Source organism: Leucoraja erinacea, chromosome 23 (genome assembly GCF_028641065.1).
Source record: "Leucoraja erinacea ecotype New England chromosome 23, Leri_hhj_1, whole genome shotgun sequence".
In the NCBI taxonomy this organism is placed as follows: domain Eukaryota; kingdom Metazoa; phylum Chordata; class Chondrichthyes; order Rajiformes; family Rajidae; genus Leucoraja; species Leucoraja erinaceus.
The window spans coordinates 7,249,961-7,269,545 of record NC_073399.1 but is presented as its reverse complement, the minus strand read 5'-3'; positions in this window follow the sequence as shown (position 1 = coordinate 7,269,545).

Below are 19,585 nucleotides of genomic sequence, written 5' to 3'. Positions count from 1 at the left end.
TGTATGTTTGTTTTAAGATTTTTTTTTGAGTGACATTTTGAAGAAGCTTTCTGCCATCATTAAAATAATTTGTGGCCCAGATGATAATGTAAATAATGTTCTGCTGTCATAAAATGCCAGACATTTATTCAATCATAAGGTTAAATACTGTTGATGTATATCATCTTTCTGTAGACCAAATCATTATTTATAAGCTTAGACCACCATTTATTAGCCTAGACCACAATATATTAGCCTAGACCACCATTCATTAGCCTAGACCACCATTTTATTGAGTCTGAACCATCATTTTATTGGCCAGGCCACCTGCCATTTACTAGCCTGCAACATAATTTTCTGGTTCTGGACCAAGTTTTGAAATCTAAAATTCATGTAGTCTGTCGTTTGTGCCATCTACTGTATACTACATCAATGTAATATTTGGATGTTAAGATATTGAAATATTTGATCAATGATCGTTGAGATTGGGGTGACCCAACCTGTGTCACAAGGTCAGAGCGATGGACAATCTCCTTGAAATAGTTTCCTGACCCTCCCCACAACTCTGGTGCGAGGTATTCACAATGTTGGCCTGGAGTGAGGTAGGATAGGGCTACAAGCATGGAAGCATTTACAAACAAGTAGAACAATTTATACCCAAGGTATCAAAGCATACGGAGAGAATTTCAGGTTGGCACACTAGCGCAGCGGGTGGAGCTGCTCCCACAGCGCCAGACACCCAAGTTCCATCCTGACCATGAGGGCATTGTGCATGAAGTTTGCCCGATTTCCCTGTGATCGCGTGGGGTTTCCTCCAGTTTCCTCCCACATCCCAATGAGGTGCAAGTTTGTAATTGGCCCTCTGTAAATTTCAAAAGTGTATTGGGAGTGGATGAGAAAGTGGGATAACATAGAACTAGCATGAACAGGTGATCAATGGTCGGCCTGGACTCAGTGGGTCCAAGGAGCAGTCTCCATGCTGTCTCGAAACTAAAAACAATAATTAAAATATGAGGGCCTAAGCCTCAAACACAAAAGACCCTTCACCACATGGAGGTTATAAATACCTCATGCAATACTTAGCTCGCACCCCAGAACACAAAGGGATCCAGGTGTAGCAACATATCCTCCATCAGTCCTGCTAAATACGGAACCAAAGGCATGGTTACACAATGATCTCAACTTATAAAAGTAATTTCTTTGGGTTGGAATCTCAGAAGGAGACACACAACAAAAGATGCTACTATTGGGTGCACTGAGGAAAACCGCTACAGATGGATTTCGAGCGCAATGTTCATGCCCAGATCAACTCCAAAGGGCGGCAAGTAAATTTGCCAATCAGCCAGACAGAACTGTACCCAGCATGAATGACAAGTTCAGAAGAAGAAAGAGGGGATGGACTATTTTATTTATGAAGTTATGAGTTGTAAAGATGCGGGCAATTATGTGGTGGTGTTGGTGGACACCCCGAATGGAGCATAGTTCCAACCATTCCTCAGTTATATTCCTGACATTCCCTTCCAGCAGTATTTAAATTGCGGATCATTCCATGTAAGCGACAACTTTTTTTTGTGCAACGTCTTTGATGTTGTGAGCAACCCAAAAGGCAAATACAGATACAGAGTGGCAATGAAGGAGTTTGAAGATTTAACCAGAGGCAAGGCCAAGGAGAAGGATTCAAATAGTGGTGCTGAACAGAACACAGAACAGTATTGAGGTATAGAGTAAGTATTTATAGGACATTGCAGGTGTCTTCACCTCTCATCAGAATGGTGAACCTGGGGAATTCATTGCCACCGACGGCTGTGGAGGCCAAGTCAATGGATATTTTTAAGGCGGAGATTGACAGATATTTGAGTAGTAAGGGCATCAGGGGGCGAAGGCAGGTAAATGTGGTTGAGAGGGAAAGATAGATCAGGCATGACTGAATGGCGGAGTAGTCTTGATGGGCCAAATGGCCTTATTCCTAGAACGTATGAACTTATAAAGGGTTGTTTAAGCACACGGTATTGGGGATTCAGTATTGATGTGGATAGAGAACTGGTTGGCAGACAGGAAGCAAAGAGTAGGAGTAAACGGGTCCTTTTCACAACGGCAGGCAGTGACTAGTGGGGCACCGCAAGGCTCAGTTCTGGGACCCCAGCTATTTACGATATATATTAATGATTTGGACGAGGGAATTGAATGCAACATCTCCAAGTTTGCGGATGACACGAAGCTGGGGGGCAGTGTTAGCTGTGAGGAGAATGCTAGGAGGCTGCAAGGTGACTTGGATAAGCTGGGTGAGTGGGCAAATGCATGGCAGATGCAGTATAATGTGGATAAATGTGAGGTTATCCACTTTGGTGGCAAAAACAGGAAAGTTGATTATTATCTGAATGGTGGTCGATTAGGAAAGGGGGAGATGCAACGAGACCTGGGTGTCATGGTACACCAGTCATTAAAAGTAGGCATGCAGGTGCAGCAGGCAGTGAAGAAGGCGAATGGTATGTTAGCATTCATAGCAAAAGGATTTGAGTATAGGAGCAGGGAGGTTCTACTGCAGTTGTACAGGGTCTTGGTGAGACCACACCTGGAGTATTGCGTACAGTTTTGGTCTCCTAATCTGAGGAAAGACATTCTTGCCATAGAGGGAGTACAGAGAAGGTTCACCAGAATGATTCCTGGGATGTCAGGACTTTCATATGAAGAAAGACTGGATAGACTCGGTTTGTACTCGCTAGAATTTAGAAGATTGAGGGGGGATTTTATAGAAACTTACAAAATTCTTAAGGGGTTAGACAGGCTAGATGCAGGAAGATTGTTCCCGAAGTTGGGGAAGTCCAGAACAAGGGGTCACAGTTTAAGGATAAGGGGGAAATCTTTTAGGACCGAGATGAGGAAAACTTTTTTCACACAGAGAGAGGTGAATCACTGGAATTCTCTGCCGCAGAAGGTAGTTGAGGCCAGTTCATTGGCTATATTTAAGAGGGAGTTAGATGTGGCCCTTGTGGCTAAAGGGATCAGAGGGTATGGAGAGAAGGCAGGTACAGGATACTGAGTTGGATGATCAGCCATGATCATATTGAATGGCGGTGCAGGCTCGAAGGGCCGAATGGCCTACTCCTGCACCTATTTTCTATGTTTCTATGTTTCAAATTTGGGGTAGTGATTTCTTGAAGTAACTGAAGACTCTGCCACAGTTGAGGGAAGGGTCTGACTAGATGGGCTGGTGGCTAGTTTCTGAGGCAATGCGTTCTCTCTCCTGTCTACACAGGATTCCTGTGGCTTCCCGATGCATGAAGATTCATAGTATCGTCCCTAATACTCTTTCTCTGCTTTGAGCAGTCACGGCCTAGAGATTCTCAGCAGAGAGTCAGCACGTTACATTTTTTCAAGGAGGCTTTTCACACTTGAGCAATTTCCTGTGCTTGCCTGTTCACCTCCATCCCTGCCACAATTTGGAGCAGAGTATCTGTTTCTGGTGTCGGGGATGTGATGGATCGACATGTCCTGGCCAGCAACGCCACCCAAGTGTGACTGAAACCCTGATGCTGCACGTGTTGGCCTGGGACGGGTTGCTGATGTTGCTTCACTTATTATACAGATGGATTTGAAGGATTTTGCTGCAAAAGCGTTGGTGCAACCTGCTAAAGGTGGTCCAGGCGCAGATAGGAGGCAGGAATGACATGCCCAGTAATCCTTAAGTTTTAGGCCAAGTTTGAAATCTTGATCTTCAAAATCCCTTTTTCCTCACACAATAATAAACACTATATTTGTACATGAAAGTTGACAGTGGGTTTCATCATTAATGCCATGGTTTTTAATCTAGAGATACAGCATGGAAATAGGCCCTTCAGCCCACTGTGTCCATGCCAACCATCGACCACCTGTTTGCACTTGTTCTAATGTTATCCCACTTACACATCCATTCCCTGCACACTGGCCAATGAACACAGAGACTTGCACGTGGGAGGAAACTGGGGCACTTGGAGGAAACCCACCGAGTCAGAGGAAGAAGGTGCAAACTCCACACAAACAGCACCCGAGGTCAGGATGGAACCCAGGTCTCTGGCATGGTGAGGCAGCAGCTCTACCGTCTGACTGCCTTCATTCAAGAGCTGGGTCCTGAGATATGGGAAGAGGTCCACATTTGTCAGGGTGTCACCATGAACCTTTGTCAGAAGGCAGTGCTATACCACAGAGTGACAGAAGACCTTGCTAGCGTGTATGTTCAATGTAAGGCCTAACGTGAATGCTTCAATGAAAGCATTGATGATAGCTCGGAACTCTATCTCCAAACACATCAACTAACGACTCTGATCTGCATTGCAAGTTGATTACTGAGGCTGAGTCAAGTTGGTTCTGGAGTCTATTCACCATAGGTTGAATAGCTCCATCCTGTAGGCAGACAAAAATGTTGGAGAAACTCAGTGGGACAGGCAGCATCTATGGAGAGAAGGAATAGGCCACGTTTCGGGTCAAGACCCTTCTTCAGACTGATGGAATAGGGGGGTCGGGCCGACACCCTTCTTCACACTGGGGGGGGGAAAGAAAGGAAGAGGCGGACACAGTAGGCTTGTGGGAGAGCTGGGAAGGGAGAGGGGAAGGAGGGAGAAAGCAAGGACTATCTGAAATTGGAGGTCAATGTTCATCCTACAGGTAGTTTGTTAGAAGCATGCTTGCAGTAATGCAGCGACAAAGCTTGAAGCTGAATTGCCTGAGCAAATAATAAGAAACAGTCTCCTCTGTGGATAGGCACAAAATGCTGGAGTAACTCAGCGGGTCAGGCAACATGATCAAGAAGGAACTGTAGATGCTGGAAAATCGAAGGTCGACATAGGTGCTGGAGAAACTCAGCGGGTGAGGCAGCATCTATGGAGCAAAGGAATTAGGCAACGTTTCAGGCCAAAACCCTTCTTCAGACTGATGTAGGGTGGGGGGGCGGGCAACATCTCAGGAGAAAAAGGATGGCTGGGGACCGTTCTTCAGGCTCCTCTATGTTGGTTAAGGCAGAGCAGGCAAGATGACTTAGATGAAGGTAGACAGATGGTGCGCTTTGTAGCCTAGACTTTCTGGCTAAGAATTGTTACTTCTGTTGAAGCCTTGAAGTTGCTGGAACAAAGCTCATCTGTGCATGAACCAGCCATGCCTCCACTTATGTCTTGTCAGGTGGAAGGTGTTTTTTTAATATACATGTTATCGGTATTCCATGGAGCAGGGTCAGACAGTCCATGAATATACTCCCTCGGCAGTGGTTTTCCAAGAAACGCCACACCTGCCGACTGAAGAAGGGTCCCGACCTGAAACGTCACCTATCCATGTTCTCCACAGATGCTGCCTGGCCCGCTGAATTACTCCAGCACTCTGTGAAACGTCACCTATCCATGTTCTCCACAGATACTGCCTGACCCGCTGAGTTACTCCAGCACTTTGAGTCTTTTGTAAACCAGCATCTGCAGTACCTTATTTCTATATAAATCATCCCTCTCTCCCGTCTGTAGGCTGCAATTAAGAGGCTTTATGCATGGAATGTAAGAATATGGATCTCGTGCACGCAGATGAGATTAGTTTATCTTGGCTTTATATTCAGCGCAGACATTGTGGGCTGAAGGGACTGTTCCTGTGGCGTGCTGGTCTATGTTCTAAACTACAACAGTCCCTGCTTTAAACTTTAGAGAAGGATGAGAGGGTATCTTCTAGAGGAAGGAAACATGTTCCCATGTTGGGGGAGTCCAGAACCAGGGGCCACTGTTTAAGAATAAAGGGTAAGTCATTTAGAACGGAGATGAGAAAACACTTGTTCACACAGAGAGATGTGAGTCTGTGGAATTCTCTGCCTCAGTGGAGGCCGGTTCTCTGGATGCTTTCAAGAGAGAGCTAGATAGGGCTCTTAAAGATGGCGATATGGGCAGAAAGTAAGAACGGGGTACTGATTGGGGATGATCAGCCATGATCACATTGAATGGCGATTCTGGCTCGAGGGGCCGAATGGCCTACTCCTGCACCTATTGTCTATTGAGCCTGTAACCCCATACTCTAGCACTATCCTACACACTAGGGGCAATTTACAATTAATAGAAGCCAATTAGCTGACAAATGTGTACTTCTTTGTAGTGTGGGAATTAACTGGAGCACCCGGGCAGTCACAGGGAGAATATACAAACTCCGTACAGACTGCAGCCATAGTCCAGAATCAAACCCAGGTCTCTGGCGCTGTAAGGCAGCAACTCTACTGCTGTGCCACTGTGATGTCCCAAGTCAGTCAGTGCTTGATGAAATCTGTGAGTGAAATTAAGTGCTACTACAGGCAAGACAGCCAATATTACAGTCACCAGCCTCCCCTTCTCCCCCCTCAATCTGAAAGATTTATTTCTGCGTTTGTGGTGAATGCTGCAATGATCTGGGTATGGTCGGCACCTGGCAACAGTGGTAAATCTCACCTCCCATTCACCTGTCGAAGGGCCGGACACACCCTCACCGTCTAAAACTCAGACCAGCCCTTTGATCTTCTCTGATCTCCGCCCTCGTGCCTTTCCGGTCAGTTTCCTTTGATTTCCCCGGCCTCCTGCTGTCAAAGTCATTGCTCCACCTTCCCTCTCTCACCCTTTCTCCTCCTGAAAGATGTTCCTGAAACCTACCTCACTAAGGCTTTCCTCAACAGTCCTTTGTTCGACGAACAAAACTGTTCGATTAACCTTTTGTGACTTTGTCGGCACCAGAAATGTGGCGATTCTTGCGTCCTGCCCAGGTGAGGAGTGGTATGATTTTACCGGGCTGTACACAAAACAATGCATTTCACTAGGCCTAGATGCAAGTGAAAAATAAAGTATGATTCATCTTTGTATTTCAGTGACAAATCTTGCCTGATTTGTTACATTGAAGGTGTAATCCAAATGCAGAAAGTTTGTATGCACCAAAATGGTGTCCACAGATTGGCACTCAATAGTATGTTTACATTCCTCAGCCGTAGACTATCCATTGAAGGCCTCTGATTCACTCAATAAATTTTAAAGGCTATTTTTTAGACAGTGGTTGAAAAACAATGGCGGGCTATTTTGGTGAGATCCTCCATCCTACTTTACTATATGGTCTCAGGAATTGCCCTCTGCTTGGAGGAAACATTTGCCTTCCCAAAGCATCTTTCAGTAGTTCTAAGGTAGACAAAAACGCTGGAGAAACTCAGCAGGTGAGGCAGCATCGATGGAGCGAAGGAAATAGGCGCCGTTTTGGGCCTAAACCCTTCTTCAGACTGATGTGTTGTGGGGGGGGGGGGGGGGGAAGGGGGGGGGGGGGGGAGGGGGGGGGGGGGGTGGGGGGGGGAAGAAAGGAAGAGGAGGAGCCAGTGGGCTGAAGGAGAGCTGAGAAGGGGAGGAGAAAGCAAGGACTACCTGAAATTGGAGAAGTCAATGTTTATGCCGCTGGGGTACAAACTGCCCAAGCGAAATATGAGGTGCTGCTCCTCCAGTTTACGGTGGTCCTCACTCTGGCCATGGAGGAGGCCAAGGACAGAAAGGTCGGATTCGGAATGGGAGGGGGAGTTGATTATTGCTAACCGAGCGGAGGTGTTGGGCCAAGCGATCACCAAGCCCAGCCTCGGCCTCCTCCATGGCCTAGTCTATTCTTCTCATAATTTCGTACACCCCTATAAGATCATCCCTCATCCCCCTGTGCTCCAAGTCCCAGCCTGTTTAACCTCTCCCTATAACTCAGGCCCTTGCGTCCTGCCAGGTAGTTGAGGTAGGTACAACAATATTTGGACAGGTAACAATAGACAATAGATATGGGCCAAACGGAGGCAAATGGGACTAGCGTGGATGGGTCGGCATGGACCAGTTGGGCCGAAGGGCCTGTCTCCGCGCTGTATGACTACGAGTTCGGGGAGTGCGGTGGGAGTGACGATAAGCCGACATCTGACCTCCAGCTTGCTGCATTCTTCCACGCTGCAATGTGCAGACACGGCAATCTGGAATGCACTGATAAGCAGCCTGCACCTGGCCAGTGTTTCTCACAGGAAGGCCAACTAACTGTCAGTGCAATCCTGCCTATTCAACTCTTCCAGCCAGGCAACTCTGCATCTCCAGCAGGCTGCTCTGCATTAGAAACCCTTTCCCAATTTATGATTCATTTAAAAAATAAATAGCTTTGACAAATCTGCAATAGATTCCAAATAAGAAGAGCCTTGTAGTTGATTCTGAAAGAAGCAGGGAGATTCTTGTATTGTTTTGTTTATAAACTCTTACTAGTGCCTGCTCTAGTAAATCAGCGAATCGTCCAATCAGCAGAGAAGGTTATTGGCTGCAACCTTCCCTCCATTGATGAACTGTACACTGCAAGGGCCAGGAAGTGAGCGGGCAAGATCATCTCTGACCCCTCTCACCCTCGCCACAAACTCTTTGAATCACTTCCCTCTGGAAGGCGACTCTGGACTGTCAAAGCTGCCACAGCCAGACATAAAAACAGTTTTTATCCACGTAGTTGCTCTACTCAACAAAAAATCTGTAGCCTCCCTTTGATCTGGTATTTTGTTGGTTCACATGCTTGATCAATAGTGTTTTATCATTAATGTTTTATTATTATTAATGTTTAGTGTCTCCTGAGTCATTCGTAACTGTCACTGTATGTCATGTTGTTACTTGTGGGCGGAGCACCAAGGCAAATTCCTTGTATGTGAATACTTGGCCAATAAACTTACTTACTTATTTACTTAGCTAGACTCAGAAGTTTGAAGGAGGCCAGGGACAATTGCTGCCTGGTGGACCATGGACATTGTGTTAGGTCTTGATCTTCCAACGCTATCTTCCTCAGGTAGTCAAGGCCAGTGCAGTGAAGGTGATGCTGGATTTCCTCACTGAACGTTGAGCTTTGCCGACACTCCGAGATGGTCCCAGAGTCGGCCTTTGATCGATGGTGAGTTAGCTGGCTGGGTCGGGATGTTCCACAGGCTCAGTATCCCGGAGCCAAGAGAGGGATCCTGCTCCTGATGGGAATATTGGCCAAACACGGGAAAATTAGACTAGTTTAGATGGAGCTTCTTGGTTGGTGTGGATGAGATGGGTCAAAGGGCATAGGAAGGACATCCTTGTGATTGAGGCAGTGCAGCGTAGGTTCACGAGATTAATCCCTGGGATGGCGGGACTGTCATATGAGGAAAGATTGAAAAGACTAGGCTTGTATACACTGGAGTTTAGAAGGATGAGAGGAGATCTTATAGAACCATATAAAATTATAAAAGGACTGGACAAGCTAGATGCAGGAAAAGTGTTCCCAATATTGGGCGAGTCCAGAACCAGGGGGCCACAATCTTAGAATAAAGCGAAGGTCATTTAAGACTGAGGTGAGAAAAACCTTTTTCACCCAATTTGTGGAATTCCCTGCCACAGACGGCAGTGGAGGCCAAGTCACTGGATGGATTTAAGAGAGAGTTAGATAGAGCTCTAGGGGCTGGTGGAGTCAAGGTATATGGGGAGAAGGCAGGCACGGATTATTGATAGGGGACGATCAGCCATGATCACAATGAATGGTGGTGCTGGCTCGAAGGGCCGAATGGCCTCCTCCTGCACCTATTTTCTATGTTTCTATGTGTTGCATGACTCCATGAACCCAGGGAGGGGAGCAAGAGTGATGGTATGAGAACAACATTTAACAGATACTTGGACAGGTACGTGGACAGGCAGATTAGATCGGAAGCTGACTACATCTTTAGCTGCACAATCATGCCCAAATGTCCTTAACTATAGCATTGCATTAGCTTGACTTCATGTCAACATAACCTTATAAAGGTAGACAAAAGTGCTGGAGAAACTCAGCGGGTGCGGCAGCATCTATGGAGCAAAGGGAATGGTTCAAGGTGAAGGGAAAGAATTTGATAGGAATCCAAGGGGTAACTTTTTCACACAGAGGTTGGTGGGTGTATGGAACAAGCTGCCAGAGGAGGTAGTTGAGGCTGGGACTATCCCATCGTTTAAGAAACAGTTGGACGGGTACATGGATAGGACGGGTTTGGAGGGTTATGGACCAAGCGCAGGCAAGTGAGACTAGAGTAGATGGGACATGTTGGCCCAGTGTGGGCAAGTTGGGCCGAAGGGCCTGTTTCCACCCTGTATCACTCTATGACTCGATGAGAGATGGGACACACTAGGATTGTTTTTTGTTTCTAGAACATTCTAGAACATTGTTGATTGAGGGGAGGTCTAAGAGAAGCAGAGAAGATTCTGAGAGGTTAGAGGGTGTAACTTTAAGGTGAGAGGGGAAAAGTTTCAAAAGGTTGTGTGGAGCAAATATTTTACAGGGAGGGTGAATGGAATGTACTGCCGGAGGTGGTGGTGGAGGCCGTTACCATAGTGGCATTGATGAGGCTTTTAGATAGGCACATGGATGTGCAGGAGATGGAGGGATATGGATCACATGCAGGCAGAGGAGTCTCACTTGGAATTAAGCTCATTACAGACATTGTGGGCTGGAGGACCTGGTCCCATGCTGTGTTGTCCCTAGTTTATTATAGTTTAGTTTAGTTTTGTTTAGAGATAGGCCCTTCAGCCCACTGACCCCGCACCGACCACAATCTCCCATACCCTGGTTCTATCCCAGTCAATTCATCGAAGCAATTAACCTACAAATCTGCATGACTTGTGGAGTGTGGAAGGAAACCGGAGCATCCATGCGAACATAGGAAGAACGTACAAACTCCATACAGACAGCACCCGTAGTCAGGATGAAACCCGGGACTCTGGCGCTGTGCGGCAGCACCGTGCACAGCGGTAGAGCCAGAGATCCGGGTTCGATCCCAACTACGGGTGCTGTCTATATGGGGTTTGTACGTTCTCCCCGTGACCTGCGTGTGTTTTCACCAAGATCTTGGGTTTCCTGCCACACTCCAAAGACGTACAGGTTTGTAGGTTAATTGGCTTGTTTAATTGGCTTGATAAAAATGTAAAATTGTCCAAGTTGGCGATATGCAGAGTGCTGCCCTGCCGGCTACAACATTCAGAAGGTTCAGAAGATATTGCTCATGTTGCACTTATCGAGCTTTCCCTTAAATAATATCTGATAACCCGTCTCCCCTATGTGGATTTTGGACGTGCATATCAGTCAAGTAACAATGACAAAGTATACGCATGCCACAAATCCCCATCCAGCCATTACCACAGACTAAAATAATTATCCCGCTGCCCTATTGAGGGTATGCCATTAATGTAAAGAAACTTGGCTGAACAAGTGCAGAAGGAAGTGTCTATGCAGATATCACCTAGGTACTAACTCCAGCGGGGAGCGTGAGAAACAGTAATCAAACATCACTTGATCCTTGAGGCCCAGAGTGGGAAAGGTAAATAAATAAAAACAGGTAGGCAGGGACTGCAGATGCTGCTTTACAGCAGAGATGGAGTAAACCAGCGGGACAGGCAGCATCTCTGGAGAAAAGGAATAGGTTTTAGCGGATGCAGAAACTACGACTGTGTTTTCTGAACGGTTTTTATTGAACCCTCGCTCCTTAGTAAACAGGTCTCTGCAAACACGTCTGATCACAACGGTGGTTCAGCAAAACAACTGTGGCGCAAAAGCGAAACCGCGCGGAAACAGCAGCCCCTCCCGAGTCACGTGACCGCAGCTTCTCAACGCCGGGTTCGATATCTGCGTGCACCAGCAGGCGCCGCTACAAGGTGACGTTTCGGGTTGAGAACCTTCATCAGACTGAGATTGAGGGGAGACGGAAATGAGCGATATAGATGGTAAATAGAATAACTAGAACAAATTAATCTGTTCTATTTACCTTCTCTATCTGTCTTTTCCCCTTCCCCGATTCTCAGTCTGAAGAAGGGTCTGGACCCAAAATGTCACCCATTCCTTTTCTCCAAATATATAAAAACATTGAGGTTGTCGCAGTGTAGGAGTCTGCAGCCGAGCCATGTTCAGCCGAGCCCACCACTGGGTCGACAACCTCCCTGGCCACTCATTCAACAAGTTGCAAGCTGATCCCACTTCATCCTTTCGTCAGGAGACAGCAGAGTTGTTCCTTTACAAGGAACTGCAGATGCTGGATTGTAAAACGTGACTACACAAAGTGTTGGAGATACTCAGAGGGTCAGGCAGCAACTCTGGGGAATATGGACATGTTGACGTTTCATGTCAGGACCCTTCTTCAGACTGATTGTTGCACGGGGAGTCCTCCAGAAGGCACCACCAGTGGTGGAAGTATAACATGAATGAGGCCAGCTCTGATCACCCGGGATGCCTTTTATATCTCGCATTTATATTCAATCATATAACCTGCTCGCGGTAAGACTTGGCCTGTGTAGTTCACAGCGCTGTATAGGGAGAGGGTTAGGTGTGGTTTCTTGCTAAATCATGGCAGCTTTTGACTTCATCGAATCCCTGCATTGAGGTTTCAGTTGAAAATCAAAGGCAACGTTACAGAATTTACATAACAGGTCTGAATGGGCAGTCTGCCAGAACACATTGCTCAATGTTATGGTCAGTCCAATGAGGCAACAGACACTTCGTCTCCAGAGGCAGTTGTCAAAACGATCTCACAACTTCCTTTGCTGCACCCGCTGCTGCACCCGCTGAGTTTCTCCAGCATTTTTGTGTACCTTCGATCTTCCAGCATCTGCAGTTCCTTCTTGAACACTTGCTCACAAATTTGATACCTGTTTTGCAGGTTTTTATGTCCCAACCTTTCCACAGCAGAGCGGTGACTTGAAAGGAATATTGATGTTGAATTTGTGGGTTAGTTTGTTTCTGGATCAACATGTGTGTTGAGATCAGTCCCTGACAACTGAGTTCCAAATTGGCCCAGGCACCTTGGAAACTGTCTGTGAAGCAAGCCAACCAACCTGTCTTGGCTGCAGAATCTGCATGAGGAATCTTCCCATTGTGACACCAAGTTACCACAACGAGTCTTCACGCACAATCTTTAATGTGGTGAAACATTCCGTGGTGCTGCCAGGGATAAATGATAGGACTAGCCTTGGAACGAGGCTGCACGGGAGACTTGCACAGTTGACTGAGACATTGTTCAAAAGAGAGAACTGCAGATGCTGGAACCTTGATCAAGACACAAAGTGCTGGAGGAAGTCAACGAGTCAGGCAGCATCTGCAGAGGGAATGGACAGGCAATGTTACTGGGGTCCGAATCCTCCTTCAAAGAGATAATCTTTAAGGTGCAACGTAGAATTGGAGAGGAAAGGCATTGAAGTCTGAACACAATCTTGGAGGGAAGGGAATCAGTACTGGAGGAATACAGGGATTTGCAAAGATTCAATAACATATTGCAAAATAAAGCATTAGGTGTGAAATCCATGTTCATCAAGGCATGGTTAATTTGAGTTAGAACAGTTGAAAAAGTCCACAGTTAATTACTGTGAACCGTTGTCTATTAGTCGTACACAGCTTCTGGCTACATGTAAAACTGCAGCAATCTAACGGAAGACTTCCCACTTATAATTAGCATTCAGAAACCGACCCTGCCGTGGAACCAGAATGTTGGATCCCATCTCACAGACTGTGGCAACACTAAAGGAGGCAGTATTTGCCCCTTTGTGATGGTGCCAATACTTTGAAAGGGATGTTCCCATTCCCCTGCTCTGCCCACAGCCCTGTAATCTTCCTCTCTCAAACACGCATTCCAATTTTCGTTTGAAAGTTACCGTTGAATCTGCTTCCGCCATCTTTCCAGGCAGCAAAGACCAGGATCACAGCAAATTGCTGTGTAAAAAAAAAAATCTCCTCATCTCTCCTCTGCCTAGGAGCGAGGGAGATTACAAAAAGTGGAGAAAGTTGCCAGGTCCATCACAGGTACTGACCTCCCCACCATCGAAGGTCCATCACAGTACTGACCTCCCCACCATCGAAGGGATCTATGAGAGTCGATGCCACAAAAATACAGCCAGCATCATCAGGGATCCACACCACCTTTGCCAGGGTCTCATTTCACCCCTGCCATCGGGAAGAAGGTATAAGAGTCTGCAAACTATAACATTAAGGTTCAGGGACGATTCTTCCCAACAACCCATCAGGCTATTGAATGAGGAACTCCCACTTGGTTGCTCCAGGGAGTTAGTGCTTTGTATTGTTTGATCATGTTATCTATTGTGTTCACTAACCTGTTGTGCTGATGCAAGTAAGAATTTCATTTTTCCATATGACAATAGAACACTCTTGAGTCACCCCTCTTGGAGTCATAGAGTTATTTATACAGCATGAAATCAGGTCCCACTTTGTCCACACTGACCAAGTTGTGTAACGGAACTTGTTCCATTTGCCTGGCCCTCTAAACCTTTCCAATCTATGCACCCGTCAAAATGTATTTGTAGACTGAAGAAGGGAATCTGTCCCCCACCCGTGCCACTCATGTGGCCCCCTGGCGTGGGATACCTTCCCTTATTTTGAGGGGCATCTCCACCACACCGTGCCCCCCATGTCCAGCAGTGGAAGGACATGGTCTTCCCTAGACTATGGTCCTCCCCCACTGAGCCTTGGCGTTGGCTGCACCAAGCTTCACTGCGTCCCTCAGAACGTACTCCTGCAGTCTGCAGCGGGTCAGTCGGCAACATTCCCTGTCTGACATCTCGCTCCGCTGGGTGGTGAACAACGCTCGGGCAGACCAAAGAGCGTTTCTTTATAACTCAACCTCCCCAATCTGTATAACATCCTCGGGAACCTTTGTTGCCAGTTTCCAGTTTAATGTATCCTTATCTCACACCTTTTGTCTTGTCATCTCTGGCTTTTGTCCATCTGCCTCAGAGGGCGGTGGAGGCAGGTTCTCTGGATGCTTTCAAGAGAGAGCTAGATAGAGCTCTTAAAGATAGCGGAGTAAGGGGATATGGGGAGAAGGCAGGAACGAGGGACTGATTGGGGACGATCAGCCATGATCACATTGAATGGCGGTGCTGGCTCAAAGGGCCAAATGGCCTACTCCTGCACCTATTGTCTATTATCTATTAATCTATTAATCCCCCCCCTCCCCCCACACCTGTATCCACCTATCTTTTTCCAAGTTTTGTCCTGCCCCCACCACTCCCCCCCCCCCCCCCCCCCCCCCCCCCCCCAACAAAGAACTGCAGATGCTGGTTAATACACAAAAGTGCTGCAGTTTCTCAGCGGGTCGACCATAAAAGTTCCGGCGTAACGCAGCGAGTCAGGTAAATCCGTGGTCAGGCCACCTATCCATGTTCTCCAGAGATGTTTAAGAAGAAACTGCAGATGCTGGAAAATCAAAGGTAGACAAAAATGCTGGAGAAACTCGGCGGGTGAGGCAGCATCTATGGAGCAAAGGGAATAGGCAACGTTTCGGACCGAAACCCTTCTTCAGACTGATGCCTATTTCCTTCGCTCCATAGATGCTGCCTCACCCGCTGAGTTTCTCCAGCATTTTTGTCTATCTCCAGAGATGTTGCCTGACCTGCTGAGTTACTCCAGCACTTTGTGTCGTTTTTTTCTATATAACAGCTGAGAGTGGAAGAGGCTCGATGAAAGCAAATATTTTTAAAAATGTTAAGCTACAAGTCCATTCAACGACATACCAATTAATTTTTCCAGTGCCTTAAAAAAAAACCTTAAAGCTAAAGTAATTGCCAATATAATGGGGTTGATCCCTGAGAGACTGCTTTGAAAGAAGTGTAACTCAGTGACCTTTGCATTAGGGCTCTTCCTAGTGTAGTAACATTAACATTTTACATTGGCAGATTAGCAAGACACCATCAGCTCTTCAAAGTGATCTTATTAATGGTGTGTAACCAATGTTACTGGACAGAAAGCCGGTTTTTAACCAAGAGTGTTCCTTTTACTTCCAAGCCAACATCAAAGGCCTATTCTTTACACACTAATTGTGTCTCTTTTGGTTTAAAAGGCTACTTTCCATTTGGGCCTCGGGTGTGACTCTGACAACTATATTTATGCCTTCTCTCATTACTGCTAAATTATTGTCATTCCTACTTTTTGGTGATTATTAGAAAATTGTAAATTGTCTCCCATTTGGCATGGTGTTACAACTGCAGGCAAAAAGACTGCTTATATATTTTTTAAACAGATTTGAGTGTTTTTTTGCTTCTTTAGCTTTCCTTTTCCGCTGTCGTGGCACAGAATTCCACATTATCCCTTGACGGCACCATGGATAAAGGGATGATCACTTCAAAAGGAGAGGTCATTTACGGTCACGGGCAATGACCAAAGAAGTTTAACCTTCAAGGTGGAAGAATGACCAGGAAAGTAATTGACAGAGAAACTGATCCATGGCTTTCAAACAAGTGTCCGCACACAACTCCAGCCACAGTGTCTTCACTTAATTGCCAGGCGTGTCAATGTCTCCCACCCCACCAAACCCTGACCACCCTCTGCCACATCGAATATAGGAGCAAAGAGATCCTTCTGCAGTTGTACAGAGCCCTAGTGAGACAACACCTGGAGTATTGTGTGCAGTTTTGGTCCCCTAAATTGAGTAAGGACATTCTTGCTATTGAGGGAGTGCAGTGTTGGTTTACAAGGTTAATTCCCGGGATGGAGGGACTGTCATATGCAGAGAGAATGGAGCAGCTGGGCTTGTACACTCTGGAGTTTAGAAGGATGAGAGGGAATCTCATTGAAACATATAAGATTGTTAAGGGCTTGGACACGTTGGAGGCAGGAAACATGTTCCCGGTGTTGGGGGAGTCCAGAACCAGGGGCCATAGTTTAAGAATAAGGAGTAAGCCATTTAGAACAGAGACGAGGAAACACTTTTTCTCACAGAGAGTTGTGAATCTGTGGAATTCTCTGCCTCAGGTGGAGGCAGGTTCTCTGGATGCTTTCAAGAGAGAGCTAGATAAGGCTCTTAAAAATAACGTAGTCATGGGATATGGGGAGAAGGCAGGAATGGGGTACTGATTGGGGATGATCAGCCATGATCACATTGAATGGCGGTGCTGGCTCGAAGAGCCAAATGGCCTCTTCCTGCACCTATTGTCTATTGTCTCTCTATCTCCCCCACATCACCACCAAGAGCACTATCTGGAACACAAAAACAGGCTCATCGGCCCACAGTGCCTGTGCCGAACATGATGCCAAGTTAAACTAATCCCCTCTGCCTGCAAGGAAAGACAAAAATGCCAGAATTAGTCAGTGGGTCTGGCAGCATCCCTGGAGAACAGGGATAGGTGATGTTTCGGGTCGGGACCTTTCTTCAGTCTGAATGAAAGGATCCCACCCAGGTTTGCTCCTGACCCCGGGTGCTGTCTGTGTGGAGTTTGCACGTTCTCTCTATGACTGTGTGGGTTTCCTCACACATCCCCAAAAAAGTGCGGGTTTGTAGGTTAATTGGCCCTCAGTAAATTGCACCCTTGTGTGTAGGGAGTGGATGACTAATTGGGATAATATAGAACTAGTGTGAACAGGTGATCGATGGTCCCGCAGAGCAAGAAGTGGAAGAGTGTTGGTTTACATTGAAGATAGACACGAAATGCTGGAGTAACTCAGCAGGACAGGCAGTATCTCTGGAAAGAAGGAATGGGCGATAATTTGGGTCAATAGACAATAGGTGCAGGCGTAGGCCATTCGGCCCTTTGAGCCAGCACCGCCATTCAATATGATTGATCATGGCTGACCTTCCAGAATCTGTACCCCGTCCCTGCTTTCTCCCCATATCCCTTGATTCAGTTAGCCCTGATTCAGAGCCACATCCAACTCTCTCTTGAATACATCCTGTGAATTGGGCCTCCACTGCCTTCTGTGGCTGAGAATTCCACAGATTCACAAATCTCTGGATGAAAAGGTTTTTCCTCACCTCAGTCCTAAATGGCCTAGACCGTATTATTTTCTGGGACATCCTGTGTTTGCCAAATGTAATTACGTCAGGCATCTTATTTTCCTTTTGAAAGTAAAATATTAATTAATTTTAATGAAACAGATAAATTTGATCTTGCATCACTTTGCCTGCTGATCAAAGCAGCTGTTTTTCTGGCTCGCTGCCCAAGATTAACGCAGGTGGAAGTCTTTATGCTGCCGCCAATACAGGTAGCCCTCCCGTTGTCCCCACCCATCCCCAATGCTACACATCTCACCTGAACAGTTCCGACAAAGGGCCCCTGACCTGGAATGCTGGTTGTGTCTGCCTTTCTCCCGTAGATGCTGCCTGACCTGCTGAGTATTCCTGCCATTTTCTGCTTTTAGTTTTGGATTTCCAGTATTGTCATCTTTTTTATTTTTGCTCCAATAACTCACCAAGTTTGTAAAAGCAACATTTTTACTATTTTTTAATTATTCACCCACCTCAGAAGCATCATGGATAAGATTTTTCACTGGTGTTGTGTTCAACACTATGGGCCAAACAGGGGTCCAGGCACTTCAGAGTTGCCTAACACCAGACAGAAGGTAAAAGACAGGCTCCAGCACATGAGGTGGTGGTCGGAGGGAGGAGAGGGCGATATGGGCTAGAGAGGGGGAGGAACGAGGGATGTGGCAGAGGAGAGATGAATTAATACAAGTGCCCCACTCTCTGATTATTAACCGGAGTCACACAGCACTTCAGGTGCTGGAACCTGGGGTAAAACACAAAGTGCCAGATAACTTCAGCAGGTCTGTGGATGGAATGGATTGGTGACATTTTGAGATTGGACTGTTCTGTGGACTGATTCTAGAGAGAGCTGGAAAAGAGGTGGAGGGATGGGACAAATTGTTATTAATGGTAATTAACTACTGAGCATTCCCGGAAAAGGGCACATGCCTGGATGTTGATGACAGACTGACTAAGTAGGTAGCGCATTCAGCAAAGAATTGGCCAAAGAAAATAGAGCTCAAAAGACAAGATGTGTTTTATATTTACTAATTGTGGATGATCAACCATGATCACATTGCATGGCGGTGCTGGCTCGAAGGGCCGAATGGACTCCTCCTGCACCTATTGTCTATTGTCATATGTCTCAGATAGAACAATGGAATTCTTACTTGCACGACAGACATGTAAACATAGTACACTGTAACTCCTGTTAGGAGGCTGTGGGAAGACCTGTTAAACTTCCTGATATTTGAGCAATAAGCAACTATTTTACAGATTTTTCAGAGCAGAGCAGTAAATATGCTTGCTTCCGGTGTAGATCCTGAGCTGAGGCAGATAGTTATCACACCCACACCCTGATGTGAAGCCACTATTTTACCCCCAAGAACTTCAGAGGAATAATTGAAGGGTGATTTGGAAACGTGTCTGAACAGGCATGACAAATCCACTGACTGAGCATCTTGGCAATATCCCTGTAGACAATCCCACCGCTGTTAGTCTGAACATACTCAGGTTGCTTGATGTCCTTGCTTGTGCACAGTACTTTTTAATGCTCACTTGCTTTCATTATATATCATACGACTTTTACTGTGAAAAGATATCAAGAGTAAAACATTTACAGAAGTATTGCCTGAAGGTGCTAATAACTGCTTCTTATTATTTTAAATCTTTTATTTGCTTTATTTGTGCATGCTGTTAGAATTAGAAGTTTGGGATTTCACAACAAAATATGTTTAAAACTTGAATCATTTAAAAAAATGATGGGACCTTTCTTGGACAGTAAGTTTGTGTATGTGTAGTTAATATCAGAAAGTTACCTTGAAAATATGTGCTAAGTAAGATCTACATGTTAAATGATAAGCAGGGACATCCTTAGAGCGT